Source organism: Xyrauchen texanus, chromosome 42 (assembly GCF_025860055.1).
Source record: "Xyrauchen texanus isolate HMW12.3.18 chromosome 42, RBS_HiC_50CHRs, whole genome shotgun sequence".
Classification (NCBI taxonomy): Eukaryota; Metazoa; Chordata; class Actinopteri; order Cypriniformes; family Catostomidae; genus Xyrauchen; species Xyrauchen texanus.
Genome location: NC_068317.1, coordinates 17,205,054 through 17,222,930, shown reverse-complemented (window position 1 = coordinate 17,222,930; position 17,877 = coordinate 17,205,054). Strand labels below are relative to the sequence as shown.

Below are 17,877 nucleotides of genomic sequence, written 5' to 3'. Positions count from 1 at the left end.
ACAGCATAGTTGTCGAATCATCTTCAGTAGCTATGGCAATGTCAATAAACCTTTAAAGGGTGACAATTATGCCTCATGTTACACTCATTCTTCAGTGACTTATGATAGACATCTCTTATCTGCCATCAAGGTTGTGTGTTATGTAACCACGGAAACCCTCTTGAGCCAAACTGACATGGTAGCTAGGACCTCACACACTTGTATAAGTTTGCGCATTATTAGCCACGACTGATACACTCTTTAAACCAGCTGTTCCTCAAGCCTGACCTACTCTACTAGCAGGGCTGGACTGGTAATCTGGCATACCGGGCATTCTCCAGGTGGGCTGAAGCACTTTGGGGCCGGTCAGGGGCGGACTGGCCATCGGGCCGAATGGGCCGCGATAAACTAAAATGAGCCGCTGTGTTATGCAGAAAAGGACAACGAACCCCACCCCCTGCTCTACATTTGGGCCAGTTGCTATGTAAAATCCCAGGCTGATCTACAAGGGTAATAAAGTGACAGCCAGTGTCCCATTATCCTCTCTAGACTTCCATTAATGGTTTCAGTCATCAGACTGTGATCAGTACTGTAGCACAACCCCCAAAAGGAGATGTAGCAAGTCTATATTTAGACAAGAGGGACAAGAATGCCAAAGTACAAAAAACACTCAGAAACAATGGAAGGCCACACTTGAAAATAAGGCTGCATATGTTAACATTATATAACAACAATGTGCAATACTTTTACAGCTTGGATCATTTTAATTTATAATAATTAAAACTTGTATAAGTTATTATATGAAAATGTACACACTAACATAAAAAAATAAAATAAAAAAGATTATTGTCAGTTAATGTTCCCTAATGCTTTAACCAGAGTTAATGTATTGAACATTATCGCTAAGTGTTACCAGATGGCAAACACTGTTGACTATGGCAGTTAAACAACAAGTGAGTGTGATAGCCTACAAAATGTAAAAATGGTTATTCAAAGCCTTTTAGTCTTTTGGGTAAATTAAAGTCTGTATTCGCTTAGGACTGTTGAGGTCAGGGGAACAGCAGGCTCCCAGGGTTGTCACTTTTGCAAGTGCTAGTGACAGCTAACAACTTTGCAATGACTGGTGATGCTTTCGTAACACATGTAGGCCAGTGACTGCTTAAAAATGACGCATACCAAACTGAACTTGGGTTACAAATGAAGATACAAGGGTATTCCCATTTCTGTCTTCATGTTACTCAAGTGACCACATGGGCATTTGAAAATTAATGTAGTTTTCAGTGCATTGAGCAATGGTTGCTTATTATTTCATGAAACAGTGTAGGTATAAATATGTGTATACATGTTAACAATAAACTCAATTATCTGCCACTCTCATGGCGACAAAATGAATGCTTTAGGATAGAAACGGTGTTAAATTAAAGATGGAGGTTATAGGTAAAATCAATGACCCAGAGGCTTGTTTTTTCCTGGGATTATTTTTACATGTCCATTGTGACTCAGTGTTGAATCTATGCTGTAATTTCAACCATTCTCACTGCCTAAAGGTATCTCATCATACTCTTTCAGAATTCAGCACTTTTTTTTTCATTCCCGAGTTGTCCTTAGGGACCTTAATGGCTGTGCCGTTGCAGGGGAATGAACTCGAAGGACTTGCATTGCAATGATCTAAAAGTAATTTAATCATCTGGACTAGGGTCACGTTTTTCCAGAAGCCTGCTGTTGATATGGTATACACACACACTAAACACAAGTGGAGGACAGTAACGAAGTAAATGTAATTTGTTACTGTACTTAAGTAGCGTTTTTGCGTATCTGTACTTTACTGAAGTATTTAAATTTGGGGAGACTTTTACTTTAACTCCACTACATTTCAAAGTCAAATATCTTACTTTTTACTCTACTACATTTTCAAAATCAGTCATTCCTTTTTATTTATGAGTGAATAAAAACGTAACTGATCAAATGAGCCACCAATCACAGTACAGCTAGCTTTGTTTTGAACTTGCCTTGGCGGCATCTACTAAGCGCTGAACCAGGGTGCGCTTCCCAAAAGCATCGTTAGCCAACTATGGTCGCAAGTTCCGTCGTTATCATCATAGTTCAACGAGTCGGTGTTTCCCGAAACCATCGCTCCAACGAACATTCGCAAACAGCATCGCAGAGTTGTGTGGTTGGAACAACAGCTCTCGACCTGTGGTTAGAAGCAGAGTTTCTTGTTATTATAACATGTGGGCTTAATAAATTATTATCTTGAGCCAAATAAGCAAGATGAAACACTGCATTAATACGCTTTTGTGTTTAATTTTGAGGGAAATTGGCTGCTCCCATAACATAGAATATATATATATATATATATATATATATATATATATATATATATATATATATATATATATATATATATCTATGTATGTGTGTGCTGCAGTGTGTGTATATATATATATATGTGTGTGTGTGTGTGTATGTGTGTGTGTGTGTGTGTATATATATATATATATTTAATGCCGTTGTGCAGGTTTATGTGAATGTATCATAACATTAGGATGTTAATAATTATGACCATAGACACTTGAGAAAAATATATACAGTAAATACTGTAAATGTATTGTACCTTATGGGAACAGTCCCCTTCCCTCCAAAATTAAACACACAAAAAATGTATTCAATTCAAATATATATATACACATCTGACTAATTAATGTCATTTTATTAATAGATTGGTGTGCCAAGAGTGATATTAGTCTTCATGTAGACTGAGTTAAGCAAGAGTCTTGTGACAAATTATAATAGTACTTGGATACTTAAGTACATTTGAAGGCAAATACTTTTGTACCTTTACTCAAGTGAATGTTTAAAGGCAGCACTTCTACTTTTACTTGAGTAATATTTTACCTTGAGTATCTTTACTTTAACTCAAGTACATGGTATGTGTACTTCGTCCACCACTGCTAAACACATCTTAGTCTTAAAAAAAGAAATCTATGCTAGATGTGCAAATACCTTTAAGCAACTAAAGAAAGAAAATGTTTGATTACCTCTGACTTAAAGGAACTTGGGAGTCTTCTAGTACCTGAATGTCATCATATATTCAGTTGAACATTGTGTTTTTTATGCATGGATAAAATGCCTAATGTTACAGTCTGGAGAGATCTGTATGGAGCCCTTCTAAAATGCACAGCTCTACAGGTGAGCTATTGTTTTCAGGAATGCCAAAAGTGTTCAGACTCATTAAGCAAACACATTTGCTGTCCAAACAACTTTAAATGGTCATTTCCTTTTTCAGATAAATTTCCACCAAATGACTAACAAATATCACATTTTACATTTGCTGCGTGTGTTTGAGAGAACATTTGAATTAATGTCCAAGGGTTGATGATATTATGCCTAATGATCTGACACATTCTTTTGCATTAAATGAGACATTGGATATGTTAGCTGATAACAGCAGTGTGGTGACACAAAGTATAGACAAACTGCAAAGGTCACAATGCTGGAAAATAAAATATGTATTTGGGGCCAGACAGAACATTTTATATAGAACAAGGCCATTGGTGAAATTAATTAAATTAATCTGTGGTCTTTGGCTCATGGTTGCTATTAAAATAATAATAATATATATATATATATATATATATATATATATATATATATATATATATATATATATATATACATATATACACACACACATACACACACATACATACAAATAATGGAATACATTTCAACTATGTTCAACATTTCAAATGAAAGAAAGAAAGAAAGAAAGAAAAAAAGCCTTAGTCTCTCTTGAGGAGTCTAGTGTATAAACCACCTAAGAAAAAAATGTACACTAGTTTGCATATAAAAAGAATATACTGAAATAAGACATAAAAACCTTTTTATTACGCTGTTAAATGTCAGTGACAGACTGTAAATGCACTCTGAGGCAGCACCACCATGCGGTAAATAGGCTTTCATCTTTAAAAGTTCAACAACACAGACGTAAAAATAAAATACAAAACATTTAATAAATAATAATAAAGCAATTTGTACTTATTTTGGAGAGCAAAGTGAAATTATGGGACAAAATAAATACGCAAAAGTGGCGGGAAAAAACATGGAGTTGGGGTATTTAAAACCATTTAGGAATTGTCAATGTGGAACAGCGTTTGTTGAGCAGAAATACTGTTTGAAAATTCAGCGAAATAGGCTACATGTACTGAAACACTGAAAAAATAACATAAAAATATTTATTGCAAATAAAATGCAATATTATTAAGTGTGGGTTATTGCTACACCACCATATTTCTTCCTTGCTTATTTGAACATTTCTAATTAATCTCATTCTAATCGTTAAGGAGAAAAGCATAAAAACGGATCACTTACCAAAAGAAGTCCCACAGTATTTCTTTTCATATAGATAAGAAGGTCCGAAGAGTCAGTAAATGAGTTGAATGAAACCGGTAACAGGAATCGTACGCGTGTAGTAATCCAAATATCTCTACAGTCCGCAACGGTAGTGCAATTAGTCCGCGTGAGAGCAGGTTTCTGTATGAAATCAACCTCCCTCTGGAGTCTGTAGGACCCGCACCGAAATTGACTGTTGAAACAAAACACAAATAAGACGACCACACTTATCAATGACTTCCACTACTTTCTTAAAAGACAGTGCGAGAGGAGCGGTTGAAGACCCGTGGAGTCGCCTCACTGGACAGGGACAGACATGGTCAGACAGTTTGTGTGAAGCGCTTCGGTCAGAGAGTGACAGGATGTTAAAGGCGCTGGCAGCGAGCGCCCCCCATCTACGCAAGCGACGCAACACAAGACTGGAGCGCTCCCATTATAATCAACGAAGCTGTCTACACGGGCGAGCGTGCAGACTGCTTATTTGATTAGAATGAAGGCGTTCTAGTTTGTCGTGTCTCTCGCTTCTACTTAATTTTTCTTAATTTACTGGGTATGAAAAGGATGCGTTTAATATTTAATTTTTAGGATTATCCGGAAAGTTTGCCACACATGTAGGGGACGTTCACACCGAACGTATTTTACTCCGCTCTATACGCTTTATTTCAATTGTTGACCTACGTAAACATGCGTTAGACAGACGCCTTTGCCCGTTGCGCCGCATCTCTCAGATTTATTTCAGCTAAACAACAACGGCACATTTTTTTCAACTCCCGCTTGGTTCTGTTCGTTGCACTGCGACTAGCTTTGTTGTGTAGGCGACTGAACGCGTTCGGTCTGAACTTCCCCTGTTAGTGAAAGTCTCATTAACTCAAGATACCATGTAGTTATAGCCTATTACAATTAGTGTCATATCACAGTATTATATCATATGTTTTATGGAGTAATACATGAACTAACTCTGTGTAATTAATGTAGTTGGTATAATAAGTGAAATTATATATACCTCGATCAGCCACAAAATTAAAACCTCTGCCTAATATTGTGTAGGTCCCCCTCCTGCCGCCAACCCACACACTAGTGTGTGAAAATCCCAGGAGATAAGCAGTTACAGAAATAGTCAAACCAGCCTGTCTGACACCAGCAATCATCCATGCTATTATCTAATCAGCCAATTGTGTGGCAGCAGTGCAGTGCATAAAATCATGCAGATACGGGTCAGGAGCTTCAGTTAATGTTCACATCAACCATCAGAGTGGGGGAAAAAAATGTGATCTCAGTGATTTGGACCATGGCATGATTGTAGGTGCCAGACGGGCTGGTTTGACAATTTCTGTAACTGCTGATATCCTGGGATTTTCACGCACAACAGTCTCTAGAATTTACAACGAATGGTACAAAAAACACAAACAAACAAAAACCATCCAGTGTGTGGCAGTTCTGTGGACAGAAGTGCTTTGTTGATGAGAGAGGTCAACGGAGAACAGCCGGTCTGACAAAGCCTATGATATCTCAGAAACCGCTCTGTACAATTGTGGTGAGAAGAATATCATCTCAGAATGCTTTTCTGAGATGCAGGTTGGTGCTGTTTAGGCGGCACGTTGGGGACCTACACAATATTAGACAGGTGGTTTTAATGTTGTGGCTGATCTGTTTAAGTACGTAAGACTATCATTTACTCACCCTCATGCCATCCCAGATATGCATGACTTTCTTTTTCTTGCAGAACTCAAATTAAGATTTTTAGAAGAATTTGTCTGCTCTGTATGTCTATACATACATAGAAGCAGCATAAAAGTTATCTATATGACTCCAATGGTTTAATCCATGTCTTCTGAAGTGATCCAAACAATTGTGAATGGTGACCAGATTTCAGAAGGAATAGTCTTTAGAAGCGAAATGATAGGTCAGGCTGAGCAATAGATCAATATTTAAGTCATTTTTTACTATAAATCTCCACTTTTGACCAGCCAGTAGGTGGCTGAATGTGAAAGTGACAGTTACTTCCACACCAGAATGTGGAGGTGAAAGTGTACATTAACAACAAAATTAGGACCCGCGTGGTGCCACAATTTAATGTTAAGTGTTACCTTATTTCTGTATTTGGCACCAGTATTAATTTAACATTAATAACACTACAGTGCAACTGCAGCAACAACAAAAAACTAAAAAAAAGATGATGATGATGAATTAGAAGATGACAGCTTGAGTGAGTTCAATATATTGTAGGGTTTTGCATGAATTACTTACAAAGAGAAATGCAAAGTCTTTTGAAAAGTTCAAGGAAAGAAAAAAACAAAAAAGATGATCAAATTAGATCTTTATTTTACTAATTTAATGCACATTTTTCTTTCTAAAGGATCTTTCAAATTTGTGTTGTAGCCTTGATATAATAACTGGAGATTAAATTCAACCTCTATCAATGCCTCACACAGGCATCCTGTGTATAATCCACTTGAAATTTTCTACATTGTACATTATTACATTATATAAATATGACGCATCAACATTTGTATACATTTCCACCATGAAATGCAACCTTTTCCACAGGTGAGGGAGGAAATCCAGAGCTATACATTTCAAAAACTTTTGTTCATCAGTTTTATGATATACTATAAAGAGAAAAGAGTCTAATTGTACTCAATGTGATACAATGCTGCTTTGGGAGAAGGCCTGTTTTTCAATACCAGAAAGAACTTGTGTATAATGACTTGGGTATAATGCCCTACTTGTAATAGAGAGATGCTATGCATGTTGCCAAGGAAAGAAAAATTAAAGAAAAGAATGGCTCATCCAATATTATGTGCAATTGCCTCCATGAAAGTAGAGTATTAAATTCCATGAATGGCATACTGTGATTCAACTCAAAAACCACAGAGTTCAAAATGAGTGTCAGTAAAATATTTTGAGTACATCTGGTTTATGCAGAGTGATCTTGGAACACAAGGAAATTAATGTTGTTTTCAGGTTCAAATGTGGACTAAAAATTTCCAGCAACAATCTTACTTGCTGACTTCATTAGCCAGAAGAATAGCCTTGAAGTAATCAAATCTTTGTTAGCCTAAAGGCTATGTGCGATACCATTACTGCACCCATAAAAAGGATATACGTAGTGGGTTTAGAGAACATCCTGTATTCCTTGACAACTGTGTTTAACAATACATAATTTCAGATTCCTGATGAAAGCTTTAAAGACAGCCTAATGACTACATTACCAGGCAACAGTCTGCTGAAGTTTTTTTTTTTTTTTTTTTTTTTTAACACGGTGAACATGTATTTGCTGGGCAACTAGAAGCTAAATCTACTATTCTTCTGGAAATGCAGCATAAAAGTCCTACCTCATTGCCCGAGCTGGTCTGTACTTTTTCACAGGACTATGTCCACTAGCCTTGTGCTGCTGAACCCTCCATCCATCACCAAACAACCGTTTGTCAAGTTTGTCCCCCAATGGGAGCATTAAAACAAAAAGGAAGCAAGTAGCTAAACAACTACATCAGCAGTGACTCCATCATAACTGACAGGGGTCCCTGGGGCCACTCAGGGTACCATGAAGGAGGATGTCAAGCTGCCCAACTATGAAGTTCATCATTCACCTCTGTGTACCTGAACGTGGATCACTGGGGCGTAGTGAATGGTCCCTCGGTTAGGCGATTTCCCAGGCTTTTCTTTTGCATGCGTTGGAAGTGAGCTGGCTGTATTTGAATCATTGACCCCTGTTTGAGAAAGAAGTTCTTGATGGAGTGGGTTTCATGCTCAGAGGGGGAAAAAAACAGATGTAGATATATAATGAAATGAATGCAATGATCTGTTTCTGTACTTTTCTCTTCCTCTCTGTCTATATTACCTTCCTCTCCTCTTCTTTTTTCCGGTCTTGGCCAGTTGAGAGAGTTGCAGACTGAATTTATCATTGTCCAGCCTGTTTCAGACATGATGGATAGGATACAAACCATTTCTTATTTTACGAGTGTGACTAAGTACACTCTTAAGTAGCTAACATATATACAATTTGTCCTCAGTAAGATTTTAGCTGGCTTTTATTCGTCCCATCGGTCCCAATGTAGTACTTGTGCTTTTGAACACATATGACACATGTCCTGGATACTGGAAGTGCTGCCGCTTTACACTGTGTAAAGTGTTTATCTTCGGTTTTGTTACTTTAGATGTTTTTTATCCATCTCATAAAACACACATCCCTACAGTGGACATTCTTTGATTTAATCCAAATGAATTTTCTTTCATTGTTCCCTTCTGGACTGTGACTGGCCAGCCGCAACTCACTAGCTCTCTGCCAGCTGAACATCGCCTTGTTCTCACATTTGGTGTTTGATGTCATGCTGTTTCCGTGATCTGCACTGTGAGAGCTGCAGGTGGTTGTGGTTTGTTTCATGACTCCAACAGGGACCTCTTGTTTGGACATTTTATCTCTCCACTTGCACTTATTCTGTTCGGACTGTGGTCAATCACACTCTTGTTTAACAATACCATCACTCTGGACTATATTGTTGACTAGGGATCTGTTGTTGTTTGTATTGAGTATATTGTGGTTGTTTCATTGTTTCGTTTGCTTGTTTTGTTTACATATTCTTATGTTTGAGTGTTTGCCGAAAGCACTAAATAAAGTAAACATATTATTATTAGCATCATTATTTATGGTAGTAACTCATAGTCAATTAAATGACTCCGTGTCATGCGATGCCAACATGTCAGGGTTGTAGTAATATTGTGCCATTGTAGTAATGCACTAATCACAGTCAGGCATGAGTAATTTATTTGATGGATCAAGGAGTAGTATTCATTTGATCATGTGATCTCAAGATGGCGGCCCTCATGAGGCAGCCCAGCTGCATGTGTAATTGCAAAGTGAAACAGTTGGTTGACTTTTATTGAGCTAAATTTGGTCTGTGTTTACCAAAATGAAAAAAACTGCCCCCAGTGGCCAAAGCGGTAAGTGTTGTTGGGCATATGGGCACGTGTGAGCTCCATTTTCCAGGTGTAATGTATACATATTTTATTATTTATAATCCCCAAACATAAACATATAAAAATGCAACCTTCAAATCATGCACATTGATTAAGAGAACAAAATTACTTCCAGGTTTCAACACAGGACCCAAACCTGGATCTCCCAAGTGTAACAAAGACTCAGGTTGAGTGGGATCCATATGCGGTTTTATAAGGACAATCTCAGTGGAACAGACATAGATCGAGAACCAGGCAAACAGTGTTATCAGTGACAAGGCAGAATTGTAGTCAGACAGGCAAAGGTTCAGGGCAGGCAGCAGACAGCAATAGTAAAGTTCCAGGCAAAACAAAACAAAGACAGGCGGCAATCAGACGTAATCGGAGGTACAAGGCAGGGTCGAAAACACAGATAAGTAATGCAGGTAGATAATAACGCTCAGAAATGTATCCGGGGCAAACAAGACTTCGCAATGTGAGAATTAACAAACAGGGCTTATATAGAGGAAGATAATAGGAAACAGCTGTGGATGAATCAGACCAGGACTGTGGGCACATGGGAAATGTAGTCTTTGAGTCAATATTCGGGAGAGATAGATCTCCGGTGGCCGCTTGGGGAGCTTTCACTGGCATTCGTGACACCAAGTTGCTTACACAACGTGCTTCCAGTCGCACCACAGGGTAAGGTAAAAATGCTGGAGCCGATGCAAAATGTCTGATAGGAGATGGTGCTTGTACACAGTGTTGGGTAAGGTACGTACTTAAAATAATTAGATTACTAATTACTTTACTTTGAAGTTACTTACTAAAACCAATCAAACCTGCATATGAAAAAAGTGAAACTAATAGCTCTTTTAGTGCTTTAATATTTACTGAAATGTTAAACAAATTACAACAATATGACAAAGACAGCAACTTGGCTAAATACACCAATGCATTTCAAAAATGCAACTTAAATTTGGTATCTCAAATAAGCTGTAGTATTATCTTTAAATATGTGAATGTGTCTGCTATCTATAAACATGATGTGTGTGGCATGAATGTACAGTAAGCTTGTTTACCTGCTTGTGTTGGTGTGAGACAAAAAAAAGAATACTAATGAACTGAAAACATTTCTGAAAACACATTTGCAGACAGCTTTGATAGTAAAACCATTGTTTACTTGAATGGTTGTTGTTTCTTTCGGTGTGCATATATAGGCTTGATTGTGTGTTGCATCAGGCATGTCTGTGTGCATGTATATCTGTTTGTGTGTGTACATGTGCAGCATTTGTGTGTTTACACAACTTTACAGCAAGTGGATTATCTCCCTGCATTTGCTCGGACGAATTGAGTATCCTATCCTTTATAACTTGTGTGATAAATCTGTAATGATATAGCATTGTGTTTGTGTTTTAGTGTGTACAGTATATAAAGAACTTAAAAACCTGTTTGCTTTAGCGATGTCTTTTTCAAGATGACGTTCTGAAAAAGTTCCCACCTTGTGAGCAATATATTCCTCTGTCAGATGGGAACGATCACTGTTTGCCATATACACCTGAAACCGATCCACTCTCCTCCCAAAGCAGCTGCAGAGGGACACACAAGGGAGACACGTGAGGATGGAGCAATGCAGAGATTTAAGGAGGATATGTTGCTCAAACTTCCATAGCTCTCTCCTCCACCCAGAGCTGGGAGCATGCTGACACAGAGCTCGCTGAGATTGATTGTGAGCACACGAAAACTTGAAACGCTTCACTTTTGTTTTCAATTTGAATAAACAACTACACTCCGCTGCGTCCACAGTAACACACCTCACTCATCTGCCATCGCCTCAATAGTTGTCCTCAATGCCATGGTGGTTTGTTAGAGCACATGCTCATTAGCTGACACAGCAACACACATAAAAGTACCAACATATGAACATAATACATTTTAAAAAGCATTCTACTTAATTAATATAATTGTTTTAGCAATAAATGTGTAATCCAAATGATGATGTTGCTGTCACTTCTGCTGAAGTCTATGAAGCAATATTGAAGTTAAGAGATAATAGGGCCTGTGGACTGGATGATATTACAGCTGAACATCTTAAACTTGCTAGTAAGAAATTGTGTCCTTTGGTGGCTATGTGCTACACAGGCTTTTTTGTTCATGGAGAGTTACCTGATTCGATGGTCTCTGTTGTGCTAGTACCAGTTATTAATGATAAAGTGGGGAAGCAGAACTGCTCTGATAATTACAGACCAATAGCTTTGGCCAGTGTTATGTCCAAAGTGCTGGAGACAGTTATATTGTGTAGACTTGAGAGGTATGTCCTGTCTATTGATAACCAGTTTGGTTTTAAACAAAATCATGGCACTGATTTCTGTATTTTTGCACTGAAAGAAATGTTAGATAAATATAATAGGCAAAATTCCACAATGTTCTTGTGTTTCATTGATGCTTCTAAAGCGTTTGATCATGTTAATCATGAGAAATTATTTTTGAAATTGTCCAAAAGTGGGGTCCCTGGTTTTTAATTAGAATCTTGGTGTATTGGTACTCTCATCAGACGATGAGAGTGAGATGGGGGAATGTAACATCTGTTCCCTTCCAAGTGACCAGTGGTGTTCGTCAGGGAGGAATTCTGTCTCCTTTTCTTTTTAATATGTATATGAATGAGTTGTCCTTGATTTTAAATGCATGTGGTACAGGCTGTAGGGTTGGTGATTTATTAATTAATCACCTTATGTACGCAGATGATTTGGTCATCTTTAGCCCATATAGTGCTGGTCTCCAATGGCTTTTGAGAGTATGCACAAAATATGGTGTTGATTTTGATATAAAATATAATGCTAAAAAGAGTAAGATCATGATTGTCAGAAGTAGGGAAGACAGGCAGTCAACCTTCCCTGACTTCTATCTGTCTGGCACTGCACTTATGGTGTGTAGTGAGATTACATATTTGGGCCATATTATTGCAAGTGATCTTTCTGATGATAAGGATATCTATAGGCAGCGTCAGAAGCTGTATGCTCAAGCAAATATGCTGTGTCGTAAGTTTAGCATGTGCTCGTTATCTGTGAAGATCTTACTCTTTAAAGCGTTTTGTACACCTTTGTATACGGCCTACCTGTGGTGTCGTTATAAGCAAAGCAGCATTAGAAAACTTATAGTGGCTTATAATGACAGCATGAGGCTGCTGCTGAGAGCTCCAAGAAGCTCCAGTGCAAGCCATATGTTTGTCAGTATCGGGGTACCTACCTGCTCTGCTGTTTTATGTAACCTTATGTATAAATTTATGTGTAGGGTATCTGAGTCAGAAAATGACTTAATCAATGTTTTGGCTAACCCTGTACGTAGTTCTGTCAGATTTTCTTCCAGACTGTGGAACCATTGGCGAACATGTCTGTATATTATTCACTGAACATTATGGAAGGCTTTGTATTTTTGATATGTATGTATGGGTACTGTGAGTGTTGGTATGAGTGTTGGTATGTGTATGTATGTAGATTTATATATGTGTGTATATATATATATTTTGTGTATGTTTTTATTGTGATATGGATCCTCCTGGGTCTGAAATAAAAGTTCTTCTTCTTCTTCAAGTAACTTAATTTAGTTCATGTCTGTAGCTGTAATTACTTAAATTCGTTAAGTAAAGCATTACATTACCACAAAAAGTAATCAGATTACAATGACACGTTACAAAGTAACACAAAGTCACAAGTCACCCAACACTGCTTGTCAGTGAGTCAGCAAAATGTGGCCGATCCTAGGGTAGTGGAACTCTTGGAATCAAGATGCACACTTCCAGTGTGAACAGCTTTTATCACACTACTGATATGACTGAGTCTTCATCTCACATAAGTGTACATCATTTGAAACATATTTTTTAAAGGCACTATTCATTTTTATGAGATAAATCTTTTAATGAGGAAAAAAGTGCACATTTAAAAAAATCAGTTTTTGAATGTATGGATATTGCAAAAGAAATAAATCGGAGGCTCATATTTCGGAGGATATTAACATTGATTAAATTACATTAAGTTTAGCCTGCTGTAGGCCATAAAACAAATGCTCAAAGGGTTCCATAAAGGAACATTGCAGGGAACAGAGTCACTATATTACATTAAATGAATTTCTACTCCGATGAGTTGCTATTTTTCCCCATTTGAAGACTGGAAGGTGTGGTGATCTCATGTTTCAAGGGAACTTCCCAGCTGCTCCATGGCACACTGAGGCATTTCAGTGAAGGTTATAATGTCGCAGTCCACAGTCACAACCTACTCACCTCAAACTCAAACAGACTAAAGCTTGCCATTATGGGAATTATAGGTCACTCACTTGTGCACCAAGCAATTTAAGATAATGACAAGGAGTTACGAGTTATGTGTAAAACATTACTTTCTGCATTCTATATTTGGCATATTAGACAATAATGGGTTGAAATTGTATTTTAAATGAAGACAAAATAATATATTTTACAGTGAACCTGGGTGTTTCTTCCACTATGGTCCCTTCATGTCCCAGGGATTGATTTTTATTATTAACATATTTCATTTCCTTTTTGTTATATGAAGGTCACATTAATACTGTCTTGGAAACTTTTACCATGGCTTCATCATTTACTATACATTTCAAATGGATATTCATACTTAAAATATGGAAATTCGTCATAAAAATATTATTATATGATGAGAGAACAACACGTTCTCAGTATTTATTAATCTTGGTTATTATTAATATTCTGTGTACTCATATATTTTTAACATTATAAAGTTAATGTATTATGCACTAACATGAACTAAAAATGAGCAATAGTATCATTATAAAGTAATATAATTCACATAAATAAAGAAAAAAGAGAGTGAATTTTTCATGATATCTAAAGCATTAACTAATATTAATATACCTTTTTATAGAGTTTTATCAAAATGTAAATTCAATTGTGATAAGTAGACTGTTGGAAATTGTTACTGGACAAATTCAACTGTGCTTTAAGAGAGTTGGTGCCCACAGTTGAAGAAACACCAACTTACTGTATAAATATTGTTTTTTTTATGTCAATAGCATATAACCATTTTATTCACTAAAGATTTGTTTTTCAACTTACCATACAATTTATTTGGTTCCCTCAGTGACTCCTTCCTAAACCAACACATTCATAACTATCATTTTAGTGTCTTTGATCATGCTGTAGCAGTCTTCACTAATCGAAATACTGCAATTAAGCAGGACTTCAAATTAAGGCTCACCCACCTCAGCACAGGTAAACATCAATCATCTCTCACTCCCCAGCAGAGGCCACTGCATCTTAACAAGCTGCCCAAAAAACCTGCACATGAAAACATTTTGTTGACAAGCAAGTTTACATTGGGGTAATTGGTTTTAGAAGCACACCAGACATGTTAATTAATTTTAATTACTCACTGTGTACAGCAGAGGTCAGCAAACAGAACCAGACAGGGGTGGTTAGAAGATTAGTTTGCCACTGAGTTGTTCTCTGAGAAGAAAAGGCAAACTATGTTGAGACAAGATGGCGGGTTGCTGCAACTACTTACAGTATCTGTCAGTGTCTTCATTACAATTAGCATTCGGCTGTTTCAGTCTGCCATAATATTGACTGTGTGTATTCCTGAATTGGCTATAATTTACATTAAAATACTAACAACATCTCTTTTATACAAGACAATTGCACATGTCTCATGTTATGAAGTTTGTGCTTTTAGGAGGATTTTAGAAGCCAGTAAATCTGAGGCCAGAGCTCTGTACTGTACGACCACTAGAAAATCAAATCATAAGGCTTCCAGCATCCTATAGCAGAAAAGCATATTGTAATTATTATTATTATTATTAATGAAGGCAACAACAGAGAAGAATCCAACACTATGTAAAAATGAGAAATACTCATGATATACAGCCCTTTGTTAAGCCAGAGAGATCATTATAATTGCTTACATGGTCTACTTACTTTCTGGAAAATGGATTGTACGGAAGATATGACAAGTCAGTCTCAGCATAGAGTGTAATTTTGTATGGTGCAGTGAAACAGCAAAAGAGGTGTGATCCAACAGACAGATATGAGTTTCTGACATCTCAGTAAAATCTCAGGCTCAGACAGGAAAATTAAATGACACATTTACATTAGGATGAACAACAATGACAGGTGCCTTAATGTCAAGCAGTGTTAACAATGCATTTTACTTTCACAATCTGAGAGATTTCAGAGTGAAACGGCTTGATCAAAGAGAAAAAAAAAAATGTAGGGCTCTCACATCAACATGCAAACCATTGTGAGCGCAGACTGATCACACTTCAGCGACAGTAGGTTGAAAGTTCTTCATTTAAATTCAACCAATGCCCCCTGTGGCCAAACCTGGAAGTGTGGTTGAACGTATGTGTGCATGTGAGAGAAATGTTCACAGGGTGGCATCAAAAACAAGTTGTTTTAGTTGTAAATGATGTAATACAGTAAAAAGAATGCATATTTTATTAACCATGCGTCCAAACCCTAAATCTACATGTAACCATCAGTGGAGTAAAAATGTTGTCTTAGACATCTTAAAATGTTGCCTCTGAATCACGCTCATCATTGATTTGGTGAACGTGAAATGTGATTACTTCCTGGGGACCAGAACACAATGTCTCTGAGGCTACTCATGCAACACGCTAGGAGTTGTGCCTCAACAAAAGGTAAACACATTTGCAGCTTGTCAGTAACTTGGCAGAATGGAGGTAAAATCAGGAGGCCGATACATTTGGTAACCACATGTCGACTTCCATTGTGGTCATGTTGTTGAATTGGCCTCTCTCATAGCACTCATTTACGCACAACAGATGCCAAAATCTTCACTAAAAAGTGACAAAAAGTTCTAGTTGTTTCTCACCAAAAATTAGCACACGTCTTTGTAAGACTATGACGCACGCATTGAATGTCCTACTTTTATGATACTTTGGGGTTTTGAAGTTAGTCACCATCAACTGCCATTGTATTGAAATGATGCACCAGGATATTAATTATAATATCTCTTTTTGTGTTCTGCATAAGAAAGAAGGTCATTTTGGTTTGGAATGACATGAGGTGAGTAAATTATCACATAACTATTCTTTTAAATTCATGTATATCAATATATGTTTTAGATATTTTGGTACAGAAACGTTCACACTGCTGATGCAAGTACTAGGAGAAAAAATAACTTCAAAAACAATGTCTAGCACTGCTACTTTGGAGATGGGTGAAAGAACAGGTATTCCCAAATCATGACTAATATCTTGGATTGGAGGATTTGCGTCAACACTGCAAGCCTCACAGCCACTATTTTCTGTGCCTCGTGGCTGTCTGCTGTGAAGCATGAGTTTGGATTTAGCTTGTAATGGAATGAAGCATATTGTCTCACTCCAGTAAGAGAGATAAGAGTGATAATGTTGCCTTTCCAAGAGAAAATGTTAAGTTTTTCCCCTTTTGTTTGGTTTTGTTGTGATAGAGCATCGATAGGTTATGTTTTTGAGGTAATGGCAAGGCAGGGATGAATGGTATCAAGAAAAATGGTTTAAAAGAAGGTTTTGGCATAAAATGTAAAAACAAAAATGATTAGTAATTATACATAAATAAAGGACTCATCTGTAGTTGCTAGCTGAACATGACTTTTCTCAGGACATCTTCCTTTCCCTCTCTCGCACATTTTTGCTCTTGTTTTCTGCATGCTGTTGAATGAACAGAACCACATTATCAGTTAATTAATTTTTATCAGCCATGCCACAATGACTTCAAGAGCAAAAACAGCATCTTTCAAAATGACAACAGTCAATTGTGTTCCTTTGTGCAAACTATTCATGTTTAACTTATACAGTTGACATACCCCTTTTCCCATAAATCACCATACCACTTTCAGTTTATTTTTAATTTAGAACTGTCCCGAAGAAGCTGCATAACAGATATGTAAGTCTATTTCACAAGATAAAATCATAATGATAACAAAAAATTATCCTGTTCAAAAGTTGAAATAGTGGTTTATATTTGTGTGTTGCCTCCTTGCAGTGGCGGGCCGTGCATTAAAATTCTAGGCCTTCAGTGTGATTCTTGCCATTAAGAAAACACAGTTTCACAATGAATAAGACACTCTATGTCTTTGGGCATCATAAATTATGTTGCAGCTAATAACTGACAAATAAAATTGATATTTTAAAAACACATCCATGCACGAAAGCCAGAACAGGAAACGACACATAATGCTCAAGCAAGCCTAATTTTAACTGCAGCATGACTGTTTTGTGAAATTAACGTCTCCCGAACAGACATTCAAAAATCATAATCATTCATATGAATCTACCAAGGTGGTCTATAATACCTGAAAAAATATATCTAATGATATTTGCGATTTAAATGTTGCATGCAATAAATTTTGTTTCATCAGGGCACACGGTTATGCTGCGTTCTATTCAAGTTGGATGTGGGATATTATTACTTGATATCTCCGAGCATAAATGCATTCCTTTCCCTGATATTCAGAACTGAAATGCTCCCATTAGCTTAGCAGGGGTTTGACTCTCAGAGATTTTAGTCTCCTAGCAACCCAACTGATAAAC

At 37.0% G+C, this 17,877-nt stretch overlaps 1 protein-coding gene across 6 annotated transcripts in view; it reads right to left on the bottom strand.

Moving 5' to 3' along the window:
* LOC127634990 (semaphorin-5A-like) overlaps positions 1–17,877 on the bottom strand; it is a 214,115-nt gene that overhangs the window by 192,646 nt on the left and 3,592 nt on the right. The window contains exons 2-5 of one of the 6 annotated variants that reach the window (XM_052114786.1): positions 14,722–16,995; positions 14,551–14,626; positions 10,808–10,895; positions 4,351–4,564 (exon numbers count right to left, since the gene is read on the bottom strand). The gene's annotated coding sequence lies outside the window, so the exon portion shown is untranslated. Of the gene's footprint in view, positions 1–4,350; positions 4,708–10,807; positions 10,896–14,550; positions 14,627–14,721; positions 16,996–17,877 lie in introns of those variants that run through there. The other 5 variants (XM_052114784.1, XM_052114785.1, XM_052114788.1 and 2 more) reach the window with 5 other exon arrangements.